The 6,849-nt window shown below is 41.8% G+C and overlaps 2 pseudogenes across 1 annotated transcript; both read right to left on the bottom strand.

Annotated features, from left to right (window-relative positions):
- The window catches only part of LOC100955168, a 4,421-nt pseudogene extending 4,039 nt beyond the window's left edge, over nucleotides 1-382 (bottom strand).
- Nucleotides 383-4,816: 4,434 nt separating this feature from the next.
- Nucleotides 4,817-6,248, bottom strand: LOC100954856 (annotated as a pseudogene). The gene has a single exon (XR_002773687.1). The product of XR_002773687.1 is annotated as a eukaryotic translation initiation factor 2 subunit 3, X-linked pseudogene (transcript).
- Nucleotides 6,249-6,849: the final 601 nt, after the last annotated feature.

Here is a 6,849-nt window from a genome sequence, read left to right as displayed (position 1 = left end):
ATTGTGCTCCTCCTTTTACACTAATATACAATATAACCTCCCCATAGTTAACCAACGCCCTACATTGACCACCTCCTTAAGTTGACCTAATTTTCATAGACTGGATATGCACCACATACACATATCAGTACAGTAGGCCTAGTTCCTTATGCTGACCAGTTTGTTACAGTCCCTTCAGTGGTCAACTCACAGAGGTTCTACTGTATATATAGTGGAAGTACCTCTAACTGAAGTACAGCGCAATGTCTTATTCACATTCACCTATCTGGTGCTGAAGTTGGGCTTACAGCCTTCTGTTTCCTAACAAACTTCTTGTGAACACATCTGTTGATTTTCATCTACCTGGTATCACCTTCTTATCTCTTCTTTCTTCCTTCTCCATTCTAACCATAAGATTCCAGTGAGGCTGTAAATTATATTACTCTATCCCTTTGGCAACAGGGCCATAAACTGGACCCATCATTTTGCTTCTTCCCCAAACTTGAAACTCCTGAAGACAGAAGGCTCCTGAAGTCTCATAGACTTTAGGGTTTCCTACTGCAAAGGACCTGGAGTACTTCAGTTTCCTGTCCTAAAGGTCATAATCTCTAGCTCTTTCCTCAATTCTAGAACTACCTACAAATCTTTTTTCCAATAAACTTTCTTTCCCCTTAGCCAGAGTTGGTTTTTATTGTCTGGTCTGTTTGTTCTTTAGAGGCAGGATCTCACTACATTGCCCACGCTTGAGTGCCGTGGCTATTCACAGCCATGATATGACACACTACAGCATGGAACTCCTAAATCCTGGGTTCAAGTGATCTTTCTACCTCATCCTCCCAAGTAGCTGGGTCTGTAGGCCTGCACCACTGTACCAGGATCCTCTGTTGTATGTTAATCAGTCAATTAGCACCCTCTCGATTTTCTTTTTTCTGCCACTGTCATTGAGCAAAATGGAACCTTTTTTAAAGGATTTATATGGTTGAATCAGGAACAGCTTTCATCTCTTATGTTAACTTAAGTGGTACAGTGGAGACTGAAGCAATTTTGTTTAGGTTAACCAAGATATGTTTTATTTATTAAGAAAAGCCTCTTGCGGCTCAGCGCCTATAGCTCAACCGGCTAAGGCGCCAGCCACGTACACCTAAGGTGGCAGGTTCGAATCCCCAGCCCGGACCCGCCAAACAACAATGACAGCTGCAACCAAAAAAAAAAATAGCCGGGCGTTGTGGCAGGCGCCTGTGGTCCCAGCTACTTGGGAGGCGGAGGCAGGAGACTCGCTTGAACCCAGGAGTTGGAGGTTGCTGTGAGCTGTAATGCCACGGCACTTTACCCAGGGGGACAGCTTGAGGCTCTGTCTCAAAAAAAAAAAAAAAAAAAAAAGAAAAGCCTCTTGGAACAAGTTTATTCAGTTCTGAAAATACTGGCATTTGGGGAACTCTTCTTGGAGAAACAGCAGCTGCACAAATTTCCAAGCAAAACCCAACTTAAAAAATTCTTTGCTCCAAACTCCAAAAAACTCCAGCCACTTGAAAGTAAACCAGCAGAGCCTTGCCATCACCCTAGTAAAGCTGTAGATTTCATCACATGCACCAAACAAATCTACAGGGTAGTTTCAGCACTCCTGTTTTCGAGAATTTATTTTACACCTATTATACCACACATCATGTTTTAAACACTGACATATAACTCCTTAATAAGACAAAGCAATGACAAAAAAGTTTATCTTATTACAAATAAGATAGATCTTCACTTATTGTCTTCAAACGTTATTGCACTTCAGAATTTGAGAAAGCATTCATGAGACAAATCTGCAGACTAGTTTTAACAGACAAATAACAATTTTAATTAGACATCACCATCCAAAATTGTTTACTAGGTATGAATTTTACAAACATTACTTAAATTAGTGGTAACGCTGGAGCTGGAGAGTACTGTGACTTTTCCAAGCTGCACTGTGGGAACCACCAATAGAGTGGTGTAACTTACGGCCCTTTCCCAGGCCACGGCTCTTCTGGTCTGCAGACTGCTTTGGTGCTCCCTGGGCATCAGGATTTCTTCTGATAGCTTTACAGAATGGATCAATGAGGATAATCTCAAAAAACTGTGTACGTTGAATCTTTGCCAACCCAGTAAAGAATTCAGGGCTTGAGGGGCAGAGGCGAGACGGGGCCGGGCCGGCAGGGCACGAGAGGCGGGGTTGTGGCCACAGCCCGGAGAGGGACTCTTGCACTGGGAGGATGAGAGAAAGATCTTGAAGAACCCACTATGCTGTAGGACTCTAGAAAGAGGAGGAAGATGGACTGAAAATTGGAATGTCCTTGTTTCTCCTATTGTCCAGGGGAACATAGATGGCTGGAGACAAAACCTAGAGTCTTCAAAAATTGTGGAGATGTTTCCACCTTCGGGTTCCAAGGGGTTGATTCCCCCCTCCCACTTCCAAGCTCAGCCCCTTTCAATATCGCCAAGAATGGCTCCCACCTGGATGTCAGACATTTCCCTGGTCCTACCCCCAGCCCATCAAGATATCTCAGAGAAGTGGCTGGACACTCAGAGACCTCAGATGACCATGAGGGAACAAGATGTTTCTGGTGATAGGTAGGAGCCAGGGTGGAGAGGCAGGTCGGGATCAATTATGCTGTTTTTCTCAGATTTGCTGGCTAATGACTCTTCTTCATTGAAATAGATTCCTTACCCTATGTCAGCCGTTGGTTACCTAACTTACTCATTTTTACTTAAGCAATTACTGGTACCTCTGACATATAAATAACATGACAGTGTGGTAGGTGCTAGGGATGGGGATAATAATAAGACAGATCCCAACTTAAATTTTTCATTAATAAGGAATTTAATATCCTAAGGGAAGAGATAGATTGGCCAACAGTCAATCATTAAGCATAGTAGAAGGAAGAAGTACAAACTACACTAGAAGTAGGAGCCCAGTACTGTGTTAGTGTGGGTTCATTCTCATGAAGTAGTTGAGGAAAGACTTTACAGAGTGCATGCCATTGGAGCTGGACATGCTGTCTGTCGATGTGTTTGTTGTCTGTCAATGTGTTTGTCTGTTGTCTGTAAAAAGTTTTTATTTTTGTTGTTTCCTGTGTGTCTTTTCCCAATTGTACTGGAATGTCATTGTGCCATTTCTCTCCAGAGTAGGATTATATCAAAGAGGAAGAGCATGATGAAAAAGGGAGAATACTTTTGGGTGTCAGGAAATAGAGGCTATTTCTAGTTTGGCTACCAGCTGGGGGCCTTGGCAAGTCACTTCATTTCCCCAGCCTACAGATTCCTGCTGCTTAAAAATTATTCTGGTTCTGGGTCTCAGAGGAAGAGCAGTCTCAGGAGCCATGGTCTAAGCGGGGTTAAACTTCACATGACACCAATAGGCTATTCTCCAAAGATTGGCACTGTTATTTATTGATGTACTGTCATCTCAGACTCCTTATAAAGTATACCTAACACTCAATAAATGCCTTTAATTAGTAAAAAAAAAAAAAGAATTCAAGACTCTTAAAGCCTCACAGTGGCATCTAGCCTGCTCCTAGGCAGTAGATTGAAGGCTTCAAGCAAATTTTACGGGGTTAAGACCATGATGGACAGGTTTGCCATAGGTTGCACCCCAAGGAACTGAGCATTTGTGGCCACCAGGGCATGGTGCACATGAATCCTATATATGACATAACTTCGGCCTTGTATCCCAGTCTGTGTAGTTTATCCAGCCAAGTAGGGCAGGGAGCCTTGTGGAGCACAGAAGCTGGCAGTACTGCCCCAGTGGACCTTCAGGAAAAAAACACCTTAAATCAGACTGTTTCTTCCTTCTCAGCTCCCGGATGAACCTATGTGCACCCACCTTGGCTTTCTGAACTCTTGGTGCACAGGAGGCAGAAGTAGCTTTGAGGATGCAGGTTTTCAGTCCTGGCTAAGGTGACAGGTGATCAAAGGTGGATGGAGAGGAAAAATCCCCAGCATAGCTTACCTGATGGCTGCTGCCAGACCAGTTTATTTATATTTTATCTCATTCTATACACATATTTCTCATTGGGACAGGGTATCACCATATTGTCCAGGCTGGAATTCAACTCTTTGTCTCAAGTAGTATACCTTCTGCCTCAGCCTCCCTAGTAGCTGGGGCTATAGGCACGTTCCACTGACCCAAACTGTTTGTGTATGTGTGTGTATCTGAGACAGAATCTCACTTCATTTCTCAGTAGAGTGCTGTGGTGTCATAGCTCACAGTAACTTCAAACTCTTGGGCTCAAGTGATCCTCCTACCTCAGCCTCCCCAGTAGCTGGGACTACAGGTGTCCACTACAACACACAGCTAGTTTTTTTAGAAACAGGGTTCTCACTCCTGCTCAGTTTGGTCTCAAACTCATGAGCTTAAGCAATCTGCTGTCCTCAGCCTACGGAGTGCTAGGATTACAGGCATAAGCCACTGTGCCTGGCCTCTAAGCTTTTTCTTTCTTTTTTTGAAAAAAAAAACAAAACAATCTTTATTTCAAACAGGTTCAATGGCATGTGTGTATGCCATAGCAAAGATTGGCATAGCAAATGATTTCATTTCGAACCTGTGTTGACATTATAAATCAGACATTTGAGAATGCTTATTTTCTGCTAACATGTAGATTGAATGCAACGTTATGCCAATTTTCATATTTATTATAGGTCCTATTTTAATACCAGAGGTTAAATTTTCATCAAAAAAATTAGGATAATCTTACAGCTAGCAACCTACTAAAGTAATGAGCTGTGAAATAAATTTCCTAATATTACTTTGAAAATATACCCCGAGGTTAAGGGAAATCCCAACCCCATCCAAATGTATTGTTTAACTGATTCTTTAGTCTTCATCTGTTGGCTTGATTGTCACTCCTCATCTTATCTGACCCCAACCAATTAAACACCAGTGTTTTTCAACTCTTTGGTTAAGTGCAATTTTTTCTCCTACTTCTGTGCACACAGGATTAGTCAAAACAATTTGCCCAAATCTGCCCTGACCGTACTAACTCTCCCTCCTGTCGACAGAGATCCTATGTTCACCATGAGCACTTCATTCTTAGACTGCTTTTGCGCTTTTGCACTTCTGCTGCTTTCTTGTCTCCTTCAGTGCGTAAGCCTAGAAGCCGTCTGAGTAGGAAATAGGAAATTTCCAATTCTGTGAAGATTTCAGGTAAAGATCCAACTGCACCAAGTACCTGACCCACCATTCTGTCAGCCCGGCATAAAGTGGGGTCAATTTTTGTTCCAATTCCAATAAGACCCCCTGGAGCAGCATACTGAAGATCATTATGTTCCACAAAAAGTGATACAATTTTGGAAAAGATTGGTTTACACATTAGTTTTCCTTCACTGTCTTTGGAAACAATACCAGGTCTGACTCCTATCTCCTGGCCCACCTTTAACACTCCTTTTAGAATACTGCCACCAGCTACACCCCCCTTAAGGTCATCAACTTCACAGCCAGGTTTGTTGACATCAAAAGATTGAATAACAATAAGTCGGGGTTCTGAAGTAAAGTCTCTTGGGGGTACTGGAATTTTCTTTACTATGTACTCACAGATAACTTCAATATTGTATTTTAGCTGAGCAGAAATTGGAATAATGGGAGCTCCTTCTGCTACGGTACCTTGTACAAATGCAAGGATCTGCTCATATTGCTCTTTAGCCTGACTTTCTTTTACCAAATCAATTTTATTTTGCAGAATCAAAATATGCTTCAGTTTCATGATCTCTATAGCAGCCAGGTGTTCAGAAGTCTGAGGCTGAGGACATGATTCATTACCAGCTATCAACAAAAGAGCTGCATCCATCACTGCTGCTCCATTCAACATAGTAGCCATCAAAATATCATGGCCAGGACAGTCAACAAAGGAAACATGCCTGACTAATTTGAAGTTCCCTTTGGTCCCTGGAATATCTGTAGGAAACTCATTGGGCATACTGCTCCCATAAGATCTGTAACATTCTGGCCAAGGACAACTTGGGTCATCAAGTTTATAAATCTTAGCATTGGCATACCCAAGCTTGATTGTAATATTTCTTTCTAATTCATTTTTGAATCTGACAGTATGAACTCCAGAAATAGCTTTGACAACTGTGGATTTCGCATGAGCCACATGACCAACTGTACCTATATTAATTGTGGTTTGTCTGCTGATAACTTCATGTGAAAGTGGCGTCAACTTGGTAACATCCAAGGTGGCAAGATCCTGGCGTGAAAGGTGAGGCTGACCAAGAGTCACTCCAACCTCTCCCCCTGCCATCTTGCCCAGAGAGAGTCCAAGCTTTTTCTTAAAACTAGTCATTGCATGTTAAAACCATAAAGGTGAACTTCTCTCATTGCATATGCCTCATTTGAGCCCACACATCCCAGTTCATTTATCTTAACAGATAGTGGCAACTTAGAAAAATTTTTCTTATTTCTGTCCCTTTGTAACATCTAGTCTAGGGATAGGCAAATGTTTCTGTAAAGGGCCAGATAGTAAATACTGTATTTTAGTCTTTGTGGACCCTATATTCTCTCTCACAACTGCTCAACTGCTGTTATAGCTATAGACAGGACATAAATGAATGGGTGTTGTTCCAATGAATGGACAATAAATGAAATTTGAATTGCATATAATTTTCACATCCTGTAATATAGTCTTCTTTTGGTTTTTTCAAAAAACATATAAAAATAATAAAACTATTCTTACTTTGAAGGCCATACAAAAATAGGAGGTACCCAGATTTTTCCTATGGGCCACAATTTGCTAGCCCCTGCTCTAACCCCTCAATTGATCATATATTATTGAATAGAAGAAATATTAACTTATGAAATTGAGATTCTAGGCTCGGCACCTGTGGCTCAACTGGCTAAGGCACCAGCCACGT

Source organism: Otolemur garnettii, unplaced genomic scaffold, assembly GCF_000181295.1.
Source record: "Otolemur garnettii isolate 467f Iridium unplaced genomic scaffold, OtoGar3 scaffold00002, whole genome shotgun sequence".
NCBI lineage: Eukaryota > Metazoa > Chordata > Mammalia > Primates > Galagidae > Otolemur > Otolemur garnettii.
The sequence above is the reverse complement of the archived record's forward strand: the minus strand, read 5'-3'. Positions and strand labels throughout refer to the sequence as shown.